Source organism: Balaenoptera physalus, assembly GCF_965194825.1.
Source record: "Balaenoptera physalus genome assembly, chromosome: 5".
NCBI lineage: Eukaryota > Metazoa > Chordata > Mammalia > Artiodactyla > Balaenopteridae > Balaenoptera > Balaenoptera physalus.
Window position 1 is genome coordinate 10642246 of NC_138884.1, and position 23767 is coordinate 10666012.

General features: G+C 37.7%; 1 long non-coding RNA gene across 1 annotated transcript; it reads left to right on the forward strand.

The window, feature by feature from the left end:
• The first annotated feature begins 6742 nt into the window (after positions 1–6742).
• Positions 6743–23211, forward strand: LOC309660696. Its single transcript, XR_014263552.1, has 2 exons — positions 6743–13694; positions 13968–23211. It is a non-coding gene; the product is annotated as an uncharacterized lncRNA (long non-coding RNA).
• Positions 23212–23767: the final 556 nt, after the last annotated feature.

The following is a 23767-nucleotide window of genomic DNA, read 5'->3' on the forward strand; positions in this document are numbered from 1 at the left end:
TGTGTATTTTTATTTTACATTACCAAAATTTAAAGTGCAGAAATAGACTGCCTAAATATGTAAATCTCCAATTTCTACAGGAAATCTAGATGTTTCATAGATATGTCTTCAAATACATGTCTAAGAAAGAAAAAAATAATATTCAGACATCTTCACATAATGTAATCATCAAAAGGAAAAAACTGATTTATATAAAAAATTTAACTGATATTACTCAAATGTGTGCAGCTAATTTTCAAGGAAGGAAAGAGCATATACTTACAAGATCATCAAGATGTAGACAAAAAAATATAATACACAAACACATATACACATAATGCAGATGTTATATACAGTAAAGAAAGAATAGTAGTCAAGTGCCAGGTGCTTTCAATATAAAAGGGACCTCTGTTTAATGTCTTAGTTTATCTCTATGAGAGTCTTTGGCAACAATCAATTAATTGAGAATTCAATCTTCTTGATCATCTTGGATTATGGTCTTAACCTGCAGGAAACATTTAAATAATTAAAAAACACTCTCAACATATGTTAAAAATCAATGGATTGCCATGACAGGACAGACTGAAATGACAGTCTATAAATATAATTCTCCTTTATTTTTTGTTGTTACATGAAAAGTATATGCTCATTAAAGAGAAGTATATAAATGCATATAAGAAAAAGGAAAAAAATAAAATATCAGTATGTCCAGCAACATGGGATAACCTGTTGACTCTATTAAAAATTACCTTTTATAAAAAAATTTTAAAATATATATATATCAAAACCATTCAATATGTCCATACCTTTGACTGCAATTCACTGCTAGAAATACATCCTTAGAAAAAAAGTCATATTCTCAAAGAAATGTATTTTATGCTGTTTTATACAGCTGTATGAATGTTCCTGCATTTTAGACAAAAAGATTTACCAATGCCATTTTCCAAGTTACATTTCTGATGAGGTAGTTATCTAAGGTCACTTCCTCTTTATGTGATATGTAACACAACTAGTAAACGACGAGCCATGTTGTCTCCATATTCTTTCTTCTTAAGCAGCGCACAATGCAGCCCCAAATGCTTGCCGTTGACCTTTTTCTCTGCTTGCTCTTTGCTCTTGAAAAGATAAGGGTTATCTATACCAACCTCACAACTTGGTGAAAATGGACTGAAATAATGTATATAAATAATTATTTTGATGGTATGTGAAAGAACTGATTCTACTTAACTTATAAAGCATATTTTAGGGGGAAAAAAAAAGCAGGCTAATCAATCATTTTACTGCTCTTCTCCTGAGACAAATGCTGCATATGGTGAAATCATGCGTGCAGAAGTGAGGGATAGATTTTAGTTCTGGACATAGAAGAGCTACTAACTTTAGGAAAAAGACAATGAGGTTATAAAAACTTTTCCAGTTAAGCAGAAAAACACCAAGACAAAGGTCAAACAACAAAAAAAATTTTTTTTTACTTACAAGCAAAGGAGAATTGGCCCAAGAGTATCTTGTATATATTACTAATTTCTCAAAATAATTTATTTAAAACCATTCAGTTTTATTGTCTGTAAAATTAAAACTTTAAGAAATGATTGGCATCAAGAAGTGAAGCTGAAGGAGTTCGAGTCAGCCATTCACAACATATACATAGTATATGCTGTTGTATTTTAAACTAGACATCTAAGGAAGTTTGAAAATTTGAAACAAATTAGAAGAGCCAAAAGTTGTCAGAGATGAAAATATTTAAAGACATTAAAAATTATTTTGTCCAAGACAATGCTCTTCCCTTCCCTATCATTAAAGTCACCTCTATTAGAATAGCTTCCCCCAAAATCTATCAAATTGCATCAGTACTGCCAGCTGTATCTTGGGAGCCATCAACTGAAATAGCTGAAGAGCTTTCAACGTTGTTTGCATATATACAATATCTAGTTAATAATCATATATATATATATGTCTGTCATTAAAAGAGTTGTTTAACATTAAGTGTATTTAAAATACACTGTTTTTCTTCAGGAAATTTAAAATCTTGACTGAGAATCTTGCCAGTGGTGAGGGTTCCCTATCTTTATTACAAAGCTGTGGGATGCATGTTGCAATGGTACACAGAGACTTATCTGAAGATGAGCAGAGTTTCTCAGGCATCTTTTAATATCATGGCCTAAAAACGACCTAGCAGAGCGGCAGAGGAGAGCAGTAGCGAAGCAAGGCAAGTGCTTCTCTCCATTGTGGAAAGGGTCAGAATCTGAGAGACCGCTCTCCAAGGAGAAACGTCTAGATAAAGTCACTTGTCCCTATCAGAAAGGAGCATAGTCTTTAACTCCTACCCAAACAAAAGGACACTGCAGAACATGTATTCTATTGATTCCTGCTTATAACAACTAATAACATCCATGGAATTATTTTTTGCATGATATTTTTTTCTATAAAAGTATTGGTTTTTTGGCCTGGATGATTTACGCCCTCATGATTACTATAATCCTACTTCTCAAGATTTCTTCCACATCGTTCCTCTCCCCAAGAAAAAATGAATTTAACACCTTTCTGAGTAGAGCTTAATTGCATAGAAAGAAAGTTACACCTTTTAGAGTGCTAATTAGAGATGGTAATAATATGACAGGTCTCATCTAAAATCCTTTCGAATTATTCTATCAGGGCTGGAATGGTGTTGAGCTTCTGCACGCTTGCCAGATATGAACATTTAGTTTATCTATGGATTTAGAGAAGGCATCATGAAGAAATTTCCCATATGTGAACTGTGTATCCTGATTGACATATTGAGACCTTTAATGAAGGTAGAGCAATACAGAAATCTCTCTGAATACGTAGAGGATAGAATGCAGAAGTTTTACATAATTAGGCAGCCTGTCATTTAGTCAGGATTTTTCTTTCCCTCTTTTCACCCTAACCTTTCCCTCTTTCAGTTTTGTCTTTTTATTTCTCATGACCTTCTCTTTCTAAAATACTGGTCTTCATTTACCAAGGCACTAACAGCTAGTAGAATTAATATCCCAAGTGTTATGGGCTGAATCATGTCCCTCCCAAACTTGTATGTGGAAGTCTTAACCTCCAGCACTTCAGAATATGACTGTAGTTGGAAAGAGCATCTTGAAAGAGGTAACTAAGGTTAAATGAGGTCACGGAAGTGGGCTTAATCCAATATAACTGGTGGCCTTATTAGAAGAAGAGGTTAGGATACAAACACACACACAGGGAAGACAATGTGAGGACACCGGAGGAAGACAACCAGCTATAAGCCAAGGAGAGAGACCTTAGCTGGAACCAACCCTTCTGACACACTGATCTCAGACTTCTAGCCCCAGAAAAATGAGAAATAAATTTCTGTTATTTAAGCCACCCACTCTGTGACATTTTGTTACGGTAGCTCTAGATAACATACTTCAGAATGCTGGTCATATTTTCAAATAAAACTATGTAGCTACACAATGAGACTTGTCATCATACTTTTCCCAGGAAATCTGAAGTTTGTAGAAACTATGGGACTGGCCCAAGATTAACCAACCAGTATCACCCCAGTGGGTGATGTGGAGGCTGCAATTTTCCTACACACACTAATCCCTTCGTCTACTCTCTCATAATTAAATATGCCAGGGAATAAAATACGTAAGTGCTTGTGTTGTATTTTACAGGCTTCAGAGGGTGGAGAACAAAATCTGGGGGTAAAGAACAAAAACTGGCACTATGAATACTTTAAAATAAATATGTACAACCAAAAATAACGTTTCAAAGCTTGAATTTAAGGCTCTGAAACCATTCTATCCAATATCATATGACTTACCATTTCAGCTCTCATTCTTAAAAAAGGTGCGGTGGACAGGTTAACCTAAAAATCATTGGTGTTTAGGACTGAGGATTTGAAGAACTGAATTATAATCAGGTTATAAAGAATATAGTGTCTGATTTCACCACCCTTATTATAACCAGCTGGAAGATCAAAGGCATCCATTAACTCTTAAACTTTCTATCCTGCAGGACTTTCATTTCCAAACTGTCCAGACACTTCAATAGAAGGTGTGCGTGTTCACTGCTAACTAGGGCACAGATGATAGAGAGCATCATTTATAGTCTAAGGCATTCATCTTTTACATGTATTTTTCTGGACTTTGAAATTCTGATGGTGGACCTAGGTGTTACTAAATATTCAGTTCATACAATGGCTATTTATCGAACAAATGAGACCCACTCTTTCTTTTATCTTTGGTGCCTGGCATATGTGTCCAGGGGAAGGATCCAGGAGGTTCCCAAGCACTTCTTCACCCCTTGATTTCCAGTTTCCAGGATTCAGTCTCTCCTTGGATTCCAATGTTTCCTTTTGCAGGAAACTGTCCACTTACCCAAGGGAATCCTGCCAGGGACCAGGGTTCTGCTTTGATTTTGACAGAACTTATCTTGAAAACCTGGCAATTTGCTCCAAAAGCTTCCTAAAGGCAGACTGCTGCACTTGTGAGATGATTTAAATGCTATTTTGATTTTGATCCAAAATATTATTCAAAAAATTATTAGAGAAATGCAAATCAAAACAACAATGAGATATCACCTCACACATGTCAGTATGGCTATCATCAAAAAGTTTACAAATGCTGGAGAAGATGTGGAGAAAAGGGAACCCTTGTACACTGTTGGTGGGAATGCCAATTGGTGCAGCCAATGTGGAAAACAGTATGGCGGGTCCTCAAAAAACTAAAAATAGAACTGCTATATGAGCCAGCAATTCCAATCCTGGGTATATCTGGAAAAAATAAAAACACTAATTTGAAAATATGCCTGCACCCCAGTGGTCATAGCAGCACTATTTGCAAAAGCCAAAATATGGAAGCAACCCAAGTGTCCATCAACAGACAAATAGATAAATAAGATGTGGTGTGTATATATATACACACACACACACACACACACACATATATATATGTATATATAGTGTAATATTACTCAGTTATAAAAAAGAGTGAAATACTGTCATTAGCAGCAACATGGATGGGCCTAGAGAATATTATGCTTAGTGAAATAAGTCAGACAAAGAAAGACAAATACTGTATGATATCACTTACATGTAGAATCTAAAAAATAACACAAATGTATATGCAAAACAGAAACAGGCTCACAGATATAGAAAACAACCTAGTGGTTACCAATGGGGGGGCAAATAGGGGTATGGGATTAAGATATACAAACTACTATGTACAAAATAGATAAACAACAAGGATATATTGTAAAGCAGAGGTAATTATACCTATCATCTTCTAATAATTTTAAGGGACTATAATCTGTAGAGTTCATTGAATCACTGTGCTGTACTCCTGAAATTAATATAATATTGTAAATCAATTATGTTGAATCACTGTGCTGTACACCTGAAATTAATATAATACTGTAAATCAATTATACTTCAATAAAAATATTGTATCATTCTAGTTTGGCTATTTAAAATTTTCATTAGAATAAGATTGGTTCAGGCATTTAATTCTTTCCCTTTTCTTATCCAGTTTTCTACTTTACTGTTTTTTATTATTCATACTCTCCTATTAATAAAACAAACTTATCCAGATGATAAAATTGTTTATTTTTATAGGGTGAAGAAACATCAGAATAGTAAAGAACAACTTTGAAGCACTCACTCATCTTTCTTCATTCTTTTTACTTGGCTGTTGGATTGTTTATTTCCCAGACTCAGTTCTGTAGCCGTCAATCCTGGCAAAAACACTTTTCAAAGACAGAATTATTGGAAACGCCAAAAAGAAAATGAAAATGTGAGAGCTGCCATCCAGCAGGGTGTAGATTCATGGATTCCTTGGGGAAAATTAGAATACTCTGGTTATTGTGTTAATTTTATACTATATTTCTCAAATTTCCTGTCCTTCCAACTGTGATAGAATGTGCTTTGTGTTCTGCTATGTATATTCAGTGACAAAACTGTGATTCAAGTGAAACTTTAAAATAAATGCAGCCTCATAGGCGCTAAAAAGAGACACCATGAACAGAGATGATTACAGAAGCAGGAAAAATTTTGGTAACATGAAGGGCTAGTTTCTTTATATACTAAAATCATATATTTATGTGCCTAATCAAATCACTATCACGTTTTCCATCACTGGATGCAGTAAATAGAGGAGCTTGATTTCAACATTGGGCAGATTCAGGATACAGGACTCTGCTGTACGAATAAATACCAAAGCAGAGTATTTATGCAGATGATAATAATAATAATAATTTATTAATAATAATAGTTTATAATAATAAATTATTCATCATTTTACAGAGTCCTAACAGAAGATATATCTTATTAATGAATATTTATAGAGTTTTGATAAAAAGTAATAATTTATCAGAACTAATGCTGACTTTAGCACTAGATCCTCATATTTGGGTAATTAATTGAACAGATGATGATAATTCAACAGTCCTCTGATTGTATTTAGATCAAGATATTTAACATTGGGCTTCCCTGGTGGCACAGTGGTTGAGAATCTGCCTGCCAATGCAGGGGACACGGGTTCGAGCCCTGGTCTGGGAAGATCCCACATGCCGCGGAGCAACTGGGCCCGTGAGCCACAACCACTGAGCCTGCGCGTCTGGAGCCTGTGCTCCGCAACTAGAGAGGCCGCGATAGTGAGAGGCCCGCGCACCGCGATGAAGAGTGGCCCCTGCTCGCCACAACTAGAGAAAACCCTAGCACAGAAACGAAGACCCAACACAGACAAAAAAATAATAATAATAATTAATTAATTGAATTTTAAAAAAAGATATTGAATTGAAAATTATACAACAACATTAATTTGTTTTCCATGAATACCAGATACTCAATTCTTTGTTGATGGAGTATTACAAAAAAAGCACACATTAATACCTGGGTAACTAAATTTGCTGGAAAAAAGTGATGATAAGAAAGATTTTGCTAAACTTACGAAGTGTCACTCTGCCAGTTACAAAGCTACTGCTGTTAAGTCCAAGTTTATTTTTCCTTTCTTTTTTCTCTGGTACTGGGGCTAGGACCCACAGATCATGTTCCCTTGCCTGCTGACTTTCTGTTTGGATTCTGCCAAATGGGGACCTTAGAGGCATAATAGATGCAGGGGAGAAGGGATTTGACCCTTCTTACTTGATGCTGTCGTCAGTGTCACCCAACTCCAGCCATCTTTGTTCATTCCAGCAGCAGCGATCGGTCCTCATCTCTAGCTTTGTTCTTAATTTCCAGAACCAATCTCATTGCTCCCCTCTGGGTTTCCAGGACCAGGAGGGCAGCGCCCTCTCCTCAGATGTCTGAGGCCCTACAATGAGGGACTCTTCTCCTGGGCTTCTGACTTATCAGCACCAGCCACTAGGCATATTCTCTGTTGAAAACTAACTATTGTTCCCGTTTTCCTGACTAAAACTTTATCGATCTACTGAGTGATTTAGGTAAAACAAAGTTAAGACTATTCTGATCTAGTGAAAATAAAATTATAGAATAGTTTACAAAAAGTTTATCTTAGGAACATAAAAAACAGATTGAATAAACAAAGTTTTTAGGTTATTGGTCTTATCTGATACCTAAAATAATTAATATTAAGCATATTAATTAATCAAATGCACAATAATATTTTAGTATTTTTTAAATATTATTTTTGTAGTTCTTTCAATGAGGCAAGAAAAAGTAATCTTTAGTCTCTGCCTCAGTAACTGATTTAAAAATTTGAATTAGGAGGATATGAGCAAAAAGGTTTAATTCTTTTAGAACTGCTCAGTGGAAATTCTGCTTAAACGTATCGATGTATAGAATTCTGTTTTACTATTCCTGCACAAAAGTCTGAAAACTAACGCTCTCGCTATCTAGTATAGCACAGTCAATGCACAAGGATAATTTGACTGAAAACATGTTTTCTCCAAATCACAGATTAAAAAAAAAACTTGAGGTAGTTTCTTGCCTTTCCCTATCTGGATGTAAAACAAACAAGAAAATGTACAGATTAAGAACCCACCACCTCTCACAGGGAAAAAGAGAAGGGATAGTATTTCTTGAACACTCATTGACAGCAGGCAATATTCTCATTGCTTCATTATAGCATTTAACCCTCACATTAAATTTTGAGGTACGAATCATTAGTCACTTTCTTTCTTTTACTTGGAACATGAGGAAACTGAGTCCTTAGAGGGCTTCAAGTGTCAGCCCCGGATCTGAACCAGATCTCCTGCCTCCAATCCCAGTGTCTTTTCTATTAATGCATTTCTAGCCTGGTTGGTACTTAGCACAGTCATGACATGAAACTGTGAGCCCAATTTGTAGTTGCCAACATGAGTCGCTTCTCTATTACATAACATTTTCAGAATGCACCAAGTTATCACACTGTTATCCCAGGGGCATTTCCCATTTCCCTCCTACTTCCTCCCTTTTCTCCCCCTCTTGCTTCTCCTCATTATTCATTTCTCAAATGCTTGTTTTTAAGATCTGTGAAAAGCTCAAGAGTTGCTTTCCTACTAATGTATAGTCATTTTTTTAATCGTGCAACATATAACTTTGAAATATATCTATATATCTGTAAGTGTATGTGGACATATAAATATACACGCATGTATATAAGTACATGTATTTATGGTGATCAGTAGGAGTTCATAACAACTGTCATAATTTCCTCAGCTATATTCGTTTCTAAAATGGCTGGTCTCACAGTAGATCCATTTGGTCTTTTAACTGGCATACAGTCTAAATTAAAGTACATGATCACATTAAGAATACCAAATTAAATCATTTGTGTTTGACATTTTGTTTAGTATCAATTTTTGAGAAAAATTTTAACTCCTACTCTTTTCAGAAACAGTCGAGTATATTAATAGATAGGTCTAATGTTTCTTTGAACTGACTTTAGTAATTTAATAGAGCTCTTGCTCAAATGCTTCAGTTGTATCACATATTTGTTGCTCCTTCTTTAAGACAACAAATTACTTTTTATTATTTATTGACAAAACACTTGAACTTTTAAAATTTTTGAACTATGTCCTCAGTTCTTTGAGATTTAAATTTTAAAAACATTGTAGTGTTTTTCACCTGATTTCACATTTTAACTTTCAGAGCTAGCAGGTGTTAAAACTCTCAAAGTGGCAAGAGGAGATTTGACATGCATTAACACTCAGTGTTTACTTCAGATATGAACAACTCCCACAGGACAAAGTGCCAGACTGTTTTTATCCAGGGAATATGCTGAATTCAGAGGAACCAGCAGTAAACATACTGAATTCATAATGCTAGATTTAAAGCTAGACCTTAAGTGATCAAAATGAAAAATGGACACTTCCAGCAACTTTCTCAGTCAACACGAAATGTCCACAAGAAAGAATAACATTTCAAGTGGTTAAAGTCGGATTTTTTTCCCCAGAGTAATAACTCCATATAAGACTACTGGCTCATGACCTTTCACGATGATGTCATCACCAGGATAAGCAAGTATTTTTTCTCTTATCTACAAACACCGTCTTCCCCTAGCCTCATATCTAACTGACATTGACTATCCAGTAGACTATGCTCTTAGGGTTAGGAGCAGTCCAGACCAGTTTATCAACCAACCTTAAAAATGTACACACTATTGGAAAGCTTTATGCTTTAGGTTTAACATAAATATGCACATGTTTAGAATAGCTAAACTGTTGCTACTCGGGTAAAATTCAATAAATATTATTACCAACTGTAACTGCCAGAAAATCCTTACAGGACCTAAAATGATATTTATAAATTTATGCTTCATTGCAGGAAAGTGATACAATATAGCAAGAACAGTAAAGTAAGTATATTCATCAGAGCCAAAGACTGTATTCCAATAAGGGGTCCACAAAGGTCAAGTGCAGGCTCCCACCGTCGTCCCCTCTGTAAGGGCTGTCTACTGCCTCTCTTGGATTAGGAACAACCTACATGGGCACAGAATTCCTCTGAACCAGGGAGTGTAATATGGAATCTAGGTCAGGTTTCTTATACTTTGCTGGTCATCTAGGTATATTCTTGTTACGTAACCATCCCCAATGGCATAACACTTCAGGGGTCTCACGGAGGCTAGGTGGAAATCATTGAACTTATCGTTCTTAACGAACAATACTGACAAGCTGATACAAACCCCCTGAAACTTATCTCACCCTCATGGTTACAGAACAATACTACTCATCACCACGTTTCATGCCTTGACTACGTGTCAGAGACATGCAGGTAGATCTCCTACTCTAGCCCAACCACGAAGGCCAGTTGCAGGGTCACTGGAATTAGCTATTATGGGGCAGAGTGTTCATAAAAAATTTGTGAAGCTTGGTGATGCTCCCTGTTTGTTTATACTCACTGGTTCAGAGGGAGAAGGAGAGGAGCTGACACCTGACCTCTCTGGGCCCCTTGTCAGGAGACAGTCTTTGGCTCAGATGTTTTACTTCTTCTAACGTTGTTGCTATACTGCACCACTTTCCTGAAATAAAACATAACTTTTTAAACATTATCCTTTTGGGTCCCCTAAATTTTCTTTAGCAGTGAAACCCTGTCTAACCTGGAGTTCCCAAGTCATTGGGAAACATACAAACATACAATGAACTTCCTTAAACCTACCCCTAAACCGAAATCCTTCATTAGTCTGAAGTTCCTTTTCTTGTCTGAATGCTGCCTGGCCATTTCCTTTCTATGCATGCCTCCTGGCAGAGACTTTTCTTTGTCCACAACCTCCTCCCATGAACCACTTTATGTCGCTTTCTAGTGATTGGCCTTATGTAATTGGATTAGGAGTGGATTCATGGCATCGGTCCAGGTAGGCAGCAGTTTTCTTCAGGGAATTTTAGAGAGAGAAGGACAACTGGTTAGTCAGTTGTCCTTGGGAAAATAAACTGGAAGGTCAGTCTGGTTTTCCTGTTGAGGTAGCCATGATTAGCCATGGCCAAGCAGATTGAGTGATCCAAGAAGCCAATTTACAGAGACAGAAGAGAAGAATTAAAGGGAAAGTCATTTGGCCACACAGAGGGAATGAGAGTGATAGAGCATCGCTGCCCAGTGACCTTCCCAAATTCATGGACCTGCTTATGCTTCCCAGAACTAAGTTATACAATATTATCCCACATACCTAAATTCCACTTTACATAGGGTAGCCAGAATGGATTATTAAAAGAATATTCTTAGCATAAACACCATAATCTCCTTAATAAATTCCTACTCATTCTTGAAAACCCAACTCAGACTTGCCTTTTGCTGGGAATCTTATTCTGATTTGCATAATTTCTTTCCTTTTGTTTTCCCTATTTTTAATTACCGCCTCCTCAGTATTATTCTTTATAGATGGTATATGCTTATACTTTTCATACATAATTATATAGAACATAGCATTTTATAATTATTTCTTTAACAGGTTATTGACTGTGACTTTCCCGTATTCCCAGAATTTTGTCAAAGACCCCAAACTGAAGAATAAACAGTGCAAGCACCCACATTCTAAAGAGATTCACCAACAACTCGGGTTAGACACTTTTCTCCAGAATTTACTTAAAGAAAAACTATTTCTTTTAATTCTTTATCATGGAGATAAGGAGAGATCTGGACAGCTAAGTCAGAACTTGCTCCAAGAAAAGATGTCCAGAACAAGAGACTGTGTCTATTGCCCTTGTTGGATGGTTGCTGAGCTGCAGGATCTACAGATTCACCTGGTGTGGTCAACAAAATTGAGTTTTGACATGGATCCATTTAAGTTAAGAGGGGGATGCAGACATGGTGACTGGAGCCAGTTTCTGATCTAGACATTTCTGAAGGTGGAAACCACATGTCACCTGAAGTCCTTGGAGGGACAGTGATGGCGTGTGCCTGAGAAAACTTGGAAAAGCATCTCTCCATTACAGTTCCCTGCAGTCCCGGAGCAAGTGAGATCATACTCCAGTACTTCCTGTGCCTCCAGTGAAGGAGCACAGAGGTTGCAGAAGGGCGCTATAGGGCTCCTGGCAGAGTCACTAATGAGGCACGTGGAGTAGGGCTATCATGTGAGGGACGACACCTCTCCTCCATCAGGAAAAGAGACCAGGAATAAGTGACACTGCCCACAAATGCTACGCAGAGAGCCAAGTATTGGCAAAGGCTACAATTAACTGATAGAATCCGAAGAAAACAAATGGGTCTGGGATGTGCACACACCATGTACAGGCAACCAGTGCCTAAATTCATCTCTGCGAACTCCAAAGGACGGGGAGGGAGGGGTACCTCCAGAGACACCATCCTCCCTCTTCTCACTACAGGTCTTTGGAGCTACAGGTCTGGCCTAATGTGGGGGAAGAGGAAGTTTGAAGTGGTTATGCTACCGAAGCTTTAACATCTCCTGGACTGAATTTAATAACTGAAATGTGTCAGAAAGTTATCATTTCTACCCAGATTCTGTTCAGGTATCGGAAAGAGAAAATGGGCATATTATGGTTAAAGGCAATAAAGGACATCTTTAAAGCTTCACATTTATATTCAATCAAGGTGAGGTTGCTCCATCAAGTGGCTACCTTGGTTGACAAGTTTGTCTTGCCCTCTGGAGCCATGAGTCCTTGAACAGAGCTTGGCTTATTCAGGTCGGTATTCACAGTTCCTTGCCCAGAACTCGAAACCTAGAAGAACTAACTCCAATAAACGTGGGTTGTAACTGAATAAACGTGTACACATTATGCCAAGGTTTTGTCAAAGGCACTATTGAACTCAGTTATGCATATCTTAACATATTTCTTATGCTTTTCAGTCCTTACAATCCAAGGCCGGCTTATAGCATTTTTAACTGTTGATAATCCTCTACACTTCGAAATCCTCCAGCCCTAAGTTTCTACAACATGGTTCTTCTATGATTATTTTCCTACTTTTCTTCTTGGTCTTCTTTACAGACTCCCCTCTCTCTGTGTATTTATTACTCCTCTAAAGTTTATTTCTCACCCTGATGTTCTCATTTTGTTGAATGGCAGCATACACCAAACACTGAATTCTTCAAAATAAAAACCTGTAACTTATTGGATGATCATCTCTTTCTTCACCCTTCATATCCAGTTAGTAAGTCCTTCAGATCTACCTCCTTAATATTTTATCCATCATCGATCTCCTCCCACTTTCCAGAGTGGAGTCTAAATGTACACCCTGTTTCACTTTTGTAGATCTCTGGAATAATTTTTGCCGCCCAAGACAAGTACCTCCCTCCTTCAATATGGCCACCACACTGCCATCAGGCTGCTCTTTCTGAATTTCCATAATTCTCATGCCCTTCCCTCAACTCACAGACATCAGAGACTGACCATCGTTTATAGCAACTGGCCAATAATCCTCTCTGGGCTTGGCCTCTGTGTACCTGTTTAGCCTCCTCAATGGCTCCTCTTATGTCCTCCTCCAGTTCTACTGAATAGTTATTCCTTTCCGAGTGTGCATATTTCATACCTCCACGCCCAGACCTGAGAGAGCCTCTCCCAAATTGTCCCTCAGAGAAACAATGGCACATCTTCCAGGATTCCGTTCAAGAGTCCTTTCTTTCATAAAGCCATTATTTTCTCTCCATTCCCTGATGTTTGATCACTTCCTCTTTTGTGCCCTTACTGTACCTTGAATCTAATTACAGCGTCTTCTTGTAACACTTGTGCCCTTATTTGGTCACATGTCTGTTTTTTCAGTTTTTCTGGCTCCAAGCATTACCAGGGCATTGCTCAGCTAGTACATATTAAGTGGTCAATAACAGTTTGGTGAAAGAGTAAATATGCATGTTAAAAAGGTCAAAAATCCATATATACACTACCAAATGTAAAATAGATAACTAGTGGGAAGCAGCCGCATAGCACAGGGAGATCAGCTCGGTGCTTTGTGACTACCTAGAGGGATGGGATGGGGAGGGTGGGAGGGAGGGAGATGCAAGAGGGAAGAGAAATGGGAACATATTGTATATGTATAACTGATTCACTTTGTTATAAAGCAGAAGCTAACACACCATTGTAAGGCAATTATACTTCAATAAAGATGTTAAAAAAAAAAAAAAAAAAAAAAAAAGGTCAAAAATCATATGGCTATACCCAGTAATCCGAGGATGATACACGTAGACTGTCACTAATACAAAACTTTAATTTTAAATACAACTATTCAAAATTTGATAATCATCATTAAATGCCTATTCACTGCCAAACATGGTATTGAATACTAGAGGTACAAAAATATTTAAGACACAATCCATGATTTTGATGCACTCAGATTTTACAACAGACAAATCAGGCTGTGAGATCAAGCTTGTCTCTCCTAATAGAAGGACTCAGAGTGTGAGTGAAGACTTTGTATATACAAAATATAGAATTTAAACTAAATAATGAAAGCAATGAAAAGGGTAATTACATAATTTACTATTCAAACCACATACTCGTTAAGAGCAAAAGGAAGCACTACAAATAATCGTACTAGCACAACAGATGTAAAACTGGACTGTCTACATTTGGACAGACATTTGAGATGTATGTTTATCCTAATGATAGGGAGAATGATAGAGAGTTCAAACAAGGGAGAAATGTAATCAATGTAATCTGATTCGTTTTGCTTAAAGAGCACACTCTGATGTTATCCTGTAGATGTTTGAAAACTACATTCAGGGAAATCAGTTAGGAAGTTGTTAAAATTGTCTAGAAAGAAATTATGAGAACTAAAGAGAAGGCATTGGCAGTGGGAATATAAAGGGAGAAAATAGATTTAAGAAACACAGGAGATACCATGGATATGATTTAAGGAGATCTTGGATGTGAGAACAGAAGGAGAGGGAGAAGTCAAATGACTTTCTGATCTCTGTGTTGGAAGTATGTAAGGATGTTAAGAAACTCTAATAAGAAGATGGCTCCAAGATATATTTGGTAATGCTTTAAGTTAATGAACTTTTTATTTAAAAGAAAGTATATGAGACAAATCTATTTTGCTATGGAAAATGTGATCTGGACTAATTTGAATAAAGCATGCTATTTATAATAGTTATACAACATATAAATTTATTATCTCTCGAAACATATTTAGCAGTTTAAAAATAGATGCAAATTTTATCTTAAAATACTCTTAAAAACCTTTCCTGATCTGTGAAACTGGCCTTAGCATTCACAGGTCACTGTGTGTACTATTCTGTTACAATACCTATGACTATTGGGGTATACGCACTTCCAATCCAGGGAACACACCCTATTATTCTTTCTTCCCAGTGCTTTGTCAAATGCCCAGAGGCATTAGGCACACAGTAAATACTTGTAACTTGAAGTAAACATGGTGTAGACAATTTTATAGAAAATGGCATTTCAAGGTTTTAAGTTAGAATGCTGGTTTCATTGTGTGCCTGTTATTTGCCATGTACTGGTTTGGAGCAAAGACCTGCTTACAATCTAAGGTCAGAGGCAGTTAATTAAGAATTATATAATATAAGGTAGAGGTAATTAATTTTAAAAGAAATAAAGCAGAAGAATGGATTGGAGAGTTCCTGGAGGGAGGGGAGTGGCCATTTTTGATGGAGTGGTCAGAGAAAGACTCCTGGGAAATGATAACTAAACAGAGAACCGACAGAAGGGACAGAGTGAAGATGTAAAAATATGAATACCGATCTAGGCGGAAGGAATAGTGTGAACACTGCTAAGACAGAACATCTTCCATTCCTTACGGAGACTTTGTCTTTGGCACTTGGAGCTTCTCTGGGTTCTCCGGCAGCAGCGGGGGCTCCAGCTGTTTGGATGGGAAGGAGAAGACGACTGTTTTGGTGAGTAGATTTGGATGGACGTACAAAGCAGAGCAGGCTAAGGGCTCTGGGGAAAAGAGTTCTATGAGGACCGAAAGGAGACTAGGGGTCCAGAGGGAAGGAGGGGGGGTGAGAAGAGAGACCTATAGGTAGAAAACAGGCTGATTCTGGGTGTAAATTAGGGTTCAGGGATGAGCATTTCCCTAAACATAGAATACAATAGAGAAAATACCTAGTGAAAAAAAAATTACAACTTTATTTTTAACCATATAGTTAGATCTTATTTCTATATGCAGAAATAGTTAAAGATGAAGAAAATATCGATATTAGATTTCCTTTTCTCCCTACATAATGCTAAGTAAAGTGTTTTGGTTGATTTTCCTCTGAATATACTAAATCGGTGGTTTTCAGTCAGCCTGGGCTGAGGCCCAAGAATGTGCATTTCTAGCTCCTTCCCCAGGTGATGGTGACGCACTGGCCCAGGAAGGATACTTAGAAAACCTCTGAACTAAGCTGGTTGAAACATCCAAGGCGCTGATGTCAAGGAAACACAAGTTAAAGTAAATGACAATTTTACTATTTTAATTTAAGTTTCTTTTAGCACCTAGACTATGAAAATTAGTTTTTCTTTATATTAATCCTGTGGATGTGTTAAGTTATAAACATACTATGATTGCACCACTCAAATAAAAGTAGAGATTGCTAACACCAATGGTAAGTGTTGATTGATATTCTATTATGGCTCACGCAGTGACCTTAGTGCTTTAAATTAATTAACCTCATTCAATCCTCTGAACTGTATTGGGTATTAATAATGATATTCACTTTGCAGATAAGGCAACAGAATCACAAAGCCATAGGTTAGGGCGAAGGACCCTGATTGGGCTGATCTAGAGTCTTGTTCTTTTCCACACACTCTTGTTCTGCTTCAGGCAATGAAGCCGACAACATATTCACATAGGAGTCATGGACATAACCTGGAGCTACTGCTCCTCTTTTTCTAGCACGAATGTTCCCTGCTTTGAAATATCAGGGGTTTTTGGCAGTATCACAGTGTAACAGCATGTTGTTAATCCAATAAAAAGCATACGGAGTTGCTGTGCATATTTATATATTTAAACAACACTGGGTATTTTACTCTTGGTATGGTCCACAATTTGTTCCGTAGACAATAATAGAGGCTCATTTAAATGTGTGTTTATAGGGTCTGTGGAAAGATCCCAAATGGGGAAGCAGGAGCTATATCTCAGGAATGCATGACAATGCTGTAAATTCCAGTTTGAATGCTGACCTCCTCTCACGAGTCAGGGGAGATCTGTGGTTGAAATTAATCTTGAAACAGAGGTTATTTAAAGCAGAGCAGAAGTAAGATTGAGCCTTTTCCAGGTGGCTTTTAATTAGGAAGCTTTTCATATGCATCACTCTTTGTTGACATAGGAAGTGAATGTGTACAACTGAGGTATTTGAACCTTCAAACGGGTAGCGAGGGAGCTAAAAAGTATGATTTAAGTGAGTCAGTTTCGTAGGCATTACTTATAAGATGATCAGAAGAGAACAAGGATTGGAGAGTGGGGAGGGTGAACGAAACACTCTTCATTACATACATATTGCTTTGAGACTCACTTCCGATTATTGGGACCAAGGTATTAGCAGGTGAGAGGAGAAGTACATGAACTTTTTAAATTTCATTTTGGCGGCTGAAGGAAAAGGTAGCTATTTCTATTATTAGGGTCAAACAGTCTTCCCACATTTCTTGCATTTCCTTAAGGAGAGATGTTCCCTAAATTCTCCTGAATTCTTTCCCTAACACTTACTCTGCCCCAGGGGAGATGGGGCAATTTAAACAATGGTAAAACTGGGAAAGATACCTTATTAGGCTTGGTTCAACCTCTTCCTATTAACACTTTGGGGAAAGATATATTTTTTTAATTTCTTCATGACAGAACTCTGTACGTACCCTTAACCCTGCTGCCCTTTGGAGTACCTTCCTCAAAATTCTCTAAATCCTTCTCCCTCCAGCATCGGGATCTGTCAACAGAGCTTTCCAGAAGGGGCACTCACAGCCTAGAAAAGGATTGCTGTTGATCAGTCCCTTCTCCCTACCCTCCAACCCTCTAGTTCTGTTCCATGTGGAGTTGACCAGATGCCCTAAGAATCCCGAGGCTCATGTTTATAGCTTTGTTCTGTGACCCTCTGGTCAGGACAGATCCAGGAGGGCACCATGGCACCACTTCGAGAAGCATTTCTTTAGTGAGATCCTGCACAATTGGACAGTCAGAATCTATCTCGCTAATACGCCTTATTTTGGTGACCCACTCATGTTGGACATAGGACCAGTTCAAGGCTCTGGGCTAGCTACCAACTATGGCTGGCTCCGGGGTCTTGAGCCATATGTCTGAGCTCTTGCAAGCCCTCTCGCCTGTCCACGTTTCCTTCAGGGTGCCACTTCTGGTCTACAGCACTAGGAGAGACCGAAGGGCTGAAAGGCATCCTCTGCCCTGTGTGCCCTCCGGCCACTGTGGTACTCACTCGGCAGCCTCCGTGTCACCAGCCAGACAGACCTCCAGACACCGGGGTAGCTGCACCTATCTCCTCTGAGGGCTTCCAAGACATCTGCTCTACATCACCTATGGGTCTTTCTGATACACGTCCTCTCTTGCTTCTCCTCAGTGTGGTGAGGTCATGTTCTCATGAATGGTCTGAAACCGAGTGGGGGTGGAATGCACATTTTGGCACAAATATGGCTGCCGTTCTTGCTCTGTCCCTGGCCCTTCCCCAATCCTCCCTCTGGTGGTGGTGTGTAAGAGGCAGGGTGAAGTCAGCATTGAAGGAGATCACGCTCTGAAAGTTTAGTGGTTATATCCTAAAGAGTTCAAGAGGAGACACGACCGGAAGATGTGTTGTTCTAAGTTCACAACATAAAATTCCAAACAGTAAATTTAACTGTTTACTGTTAAGAGGGAAAGGAACTGTGGTTGACATTTCCCTGCATATTCAAAGACTTGCAGGAGTGGTTCTCATCAACAAAACACAGGAACAACCTTTGAATGTCTTTGGAAGCTAGTATTCATTCACAGACAGCATCACGAGTAATTCTGTAAGGAGCATTAAATAAATGGTATTAGGGAACTGTAAAGGCAAGCCTCTTGCATCTTGAAACTTAATAGGGCATGTAGTAATAGTGTAAAAAAGTTTTCTTTAAAAGAAAGTGAGGAGATCATTTGTTGCTGTATGGTTTAGGGAAAAATTCACAACAGAGATCCTTCAGATCAATCTTTGTGGATAATTGTAAAGAAAATGATAGAGAAAGGGTAGGCATTTTAAATGAAGGGAAAAGAGGTGTGTAGAGCAGATCTAGAAAATCCACAGTCCATTTGGACTAAAATAGACCAAATTTGGACAATACCAAAAAAATATATAATGTTAGATGGCCAATTCCCCCACTGTTTTTGCAAGTGCAGGAATTTGGTCTTAATTCTCTGTGAATGAAAATGTTTAGGGATTTCCCTGGTGGTCCAGCAGTTAAGACTCCGCGCTTCCAATGCACGTTCCAATGCAGGGGAAGAGGGTTGGATCCATGGTGGGGAACTGAGATCCCACATGCCCCGCGGTGTGGCCAAAAAAAAAAAAAGTGTTTAGTCTATAGCCTAGAGTAAAATATGCTTTCGATTTGTTGAACTGAGTAGAAGCAGAGTTCAGTGTTGGGCCTTAAAATCCTTGAATATGTTTGTATGTATGTTGTGGGGTGTGTATGTTTCAGGGAAGGTCCAGAGATATGGACATGCACTAGAAAAAGCTGATGGTCTGCGTGGAATGAGTTGTATGAGCAGCAACAAAAGGTAGGGACTATGCGGAAGCCGATGCTGGACAGTTCAGATCAAGAGCAAGCTGAACTGGAGGGTTCCATGGAGAGGAGGGGCCCAACATAAACAACAAGCCCATATGTGCGCTACAAAAATCATACGGTAATCTGAATTAGTTTTTCTCTTGGGCATCTGGGGGAATGGCGGTAGCTTCAATTGCGAAAAAGGAGGTAGGAAAATACTTGGGCTATAAGGAAACCTGAAATAGTTTTTCTTTTTTTCAACATTTTAATGAATCCTTGGATTAAATATTTCCTTCCATGCTTGCCTTTTGAAGCTGTAGATCACCACTTGTGAACGTAGGGTGTGCTTTCTCTAAGACAGCCTGGAGCCGGTGCAAAGAGGTGGTGGGACTTTATCATTTCCTGACACATAGTGAGTCCTTGATATCTCAGTGTTCCTGCTATTTAGTTTAAACGCTGAGTGTAACCATATCTAAGTTGGGAGGTGATATACTCTGACTTGAGGTAAAGTTGATAAGGCTGAATGTGAAAGACTAAAAACAAGTCACATTCAAACTATTTTCCCTGTCTTTCTGTATGTAATATCAGTAATATATTAGCCATAACACCAATAAAACTCTGAATAAGTATTTCTAGTATATTTAAGACTAGACTTTTTAAAAAACCTTTTTGTTTTGAAATATGAAATTTACAAAAGAGTTGTAAAGTACCAAGAGTTCCTGTGTATCTCTCACTCAGTTTTCCCTAGTGTTAACATTTTATATAACCATGGTGCATTTATCAAAAAACTAAATATTTAAAAATTTTTTTTGAAATCTGAAAGTTTGAACTGTGGTCAAAAGTTTAAAACTTGCCTTATCTTTTACAACTTATACCCATTTATCCATATATACATCTTATTCATGCATATGTCATAAACAAAATGTTTTTCTGAATATATGGGCTGTAACATTTTGTGGACTATAAAAACATAACCTTAATCTGTAGGTTATTTTTTTTTTAACTTTTTTTTGACTGCACCTCAGGGCTTGTGGGATCTTCCCCGACCAGGAATTGAACCCAGGCCACCACAGTGAAAGCCCAGAATCCTAACCACTATGCCACCAGGGAAGTTCGGTAGGTTACTTTAAATACCTAGTGAACTTGCACTTGGTCATGTTCTCTTTGAGTTGGCTCACACCTAGTAAAATGACTTATTCTGTTACTGAATTGCCAATGAAAATTATAAGTAGTTCAACCAATACATTCAAATTTAAATTTCTCCCATTAAGACCTTTAAATTTTATTTCAAATTACTCATTGTGAAAATAAGATGAAAATTTAATTAAATCAAATAAATTACAGAGCTGCTAAAAATTTGTCAAATTAGTCAAAACTGTAATCTTTGCCAACTGAGAAACAAATATTCCTTTATACTCTGGCTATTAAACAAACCCTACAGCAAGTTTTCAAAATACATGCTTAGAATTGTATCATTTATGCTGTGAAAATAATGCACATATTTCAACTATTCCAGTTACCATAACAACAAAGTATACTGCATTTTCCCATTTTTCAGTTTCATTCAAACTCATTTGGATTTGATTGCCACAACCAATAACGAGAAAGACAATCAGTACAGCATTTGTACTTCCACTCTGGTTTTTTGACATTGGTTACATAGTTTTGTGGGTTGAGAAATGCTCTGGGCTAATGTCCAGGCAGAGTGGAGAAAGGTATATTTTCTATAATCTCTTGCAGTTAGGTGTGATGTAAGATTAAGTTCTGGCCAATTATACGTTAGCATAAGTGTCACATGACAGCTTCTGGAACCCTCTATAAAAGACAGCTGGTGCACACCTTTTGGCTTCCTTTTCTTCTTCATATATTTCTGCATATAAATCCTGAAACACAGATATGGTGCTGTGTTTTCTTATTGCTTTGAGTTTTGATGCTCACTTCCATTTTGGACCCTGAGGACATGGGCTATATACTAGAGATGGCAGAACCGTGGATTAGATGTAGTTTTGTCTCTGAGAACTTTCTGGAATCCAGTTGCCATCCCAGCACTTGACTGTCTCTGAATTTCTCCACAGGACAGAAATTATTCCCATCTTATTTAAGCCATTGTTATTGACATTTTGCATTTTTCTGTTGTTTGCAGTTGAAGGGAATCCTAATGTGACACATCTGTATGAAGAGTGGAAATAGGAAAGTAGCACTAGATATCTATATTTTTCAAGAAAGATTGATCTTTCTTCATTCATGTATGTACTTACCTGTCACCTGTAAACACTTGGGTTTGCTACTTCCGCTACTGCTCTTATTCTCTGGGTGGGTTCTAGATGGTTAATAGGATGCCAGCAGCTGTCACCCCTGCCCTTACCTGAGTCCTCCTCAGCTCCCAATCTACCTTACACACTACTGAGTTTTGTCTTGGTTTGTTGGTTCATTTGCTCGTTTGTTTTTGAAAACAAACATCATGACATCCCAGTATAATAACATCCTAGAGTCCTGCACAACCAAGAATGGGGAGTGATTTACTTAAAGCTTTTTGTTTTTCATTTCTGGGAAAATAGATAAATTTAGTTAACTCTTATTACTCTTGATGTGATTAAATCAGCAGAGCAAATGTACACTGTTTATAGTACAGTCAAAATACTTGAACAAACCATTTATATAAATGCAGTAGAGAAGGGAAAATAGAGAATATATAAACTGCAGTGGAGGTCTCTTCTAAGCTACACGTGCAGCAATATTCTGATATAGAAAAGAGAAAATAGAAAAAATACATTAAAGGGGATTTTAAAAGTTTAGTTATATTCGAAATCTATTCTGTCAAGTATAATAAGAATTTGAAAAGAATGAGGTAGGAAACATGGAAAAGGATAAATTATTAACACTTTGCTAAGTGATGAGAACAGAGCCATATGATAATTCACTGTTCAGTGATAAAGAAAATAGAAAGGAAAAGTGTGTTTTTAAGGAAAAAGGATATAAACAAGTGGGATGACTATAATCATTCAAGAGAATATTTTAGGCTAAATTTCCAAAATGTTGTTCTAAGAAAAGCACCTGGCACAACAGCATGGCATATCACTGGGAATATTGAAAGTGAGATGTAACAGAACACATAAACAGATAAGCACCTCAAATTGGCAACGCTACCTCTGGCGCTACCTGAAGCTCCAGGATGCACTAGAAGAGGGGAGCCAACGGAATGAAGCTGCTGACTCTAAATTCTTCTACTAAAGAACTAATGTTCTTGGCAAAATTCTATGGTAAATGAATCTGTTCTTCCTACACCAAACTGGACTGTCTCTGTTCTGTGAGAACTTTTTTTTTTTTTTCCATCTCTCTTCCTTGTCCTCAACTCTTTCCACATATTCTACCCTAGACTATAGCTCTTGAGGAAAAAAAAAAAAAAGGCGGGCTTCCCTGGTGGCGCAGTGGTTGAGAATCTGACTGCCAATGCAGGGGACACGGGTTCGAGCCCTGGTCTGGGAAGATCCCACGTGCCGCGGAGCAACTGGGCCCGTGAGCCACAACTACTGAGCCTGCGCGTCTGGAGCCTGTGCTCCACAACAAGAGAGGCCGTGATAGTGAGAGGCCCGTGCACCGCGATGAAGAGTGGCCCCCGCTTGCCACAACTAGAGAAAGCCCTCACAGAGAAACGAAGACCCAACACAGCCATAAATAAATAAAAATAAATAAATTTAAAAAACAAAAAAAACAAAACACAGAGGCCCCCCATCACTGCTCATGAAACCATTGCTTAAAAAAAAAAAAAAAAAAAAAGGCGATTTGGCAAATTTTATATTTTATTTTACCTTTTAAAATCTCTGTGACTGCCTTGGGTTTCCCAGTGGCTACTTAGTCCTTCTGTTCTTCAGTGCAGCCTTTTCCCTCACGACCCATCCTAATCCCTACTGATGCTCAGAGGAGATTATCCTGGTTTAACAGTGGAGCATTCCAGTGCTATTAGTGTCATCAATTAGATTATGAGTTTGACTTCATTTGTTTTGATGCTAATGCCTCTAAAATTTGAGCAATCAGCTTTTCAACTGCTGTCAGTCATTAATTCTGAAAGAACAGTATTTTGTCCAAGATATTGCAGACATTTTTCTTCAAGACTTATTGTCAGTAAAACTGTATTTCCTGAATTAAAGCTAATTGTGTTTCCGAGGCTAAGACAGTCATTATGAGTTAAAAAAAAAAAAAAAAAAAAAAAAGAAAAAAATTGTAAAGTGAATATAGAACTTGATACTGCCATCTGTTATTTAAAAACAAAATT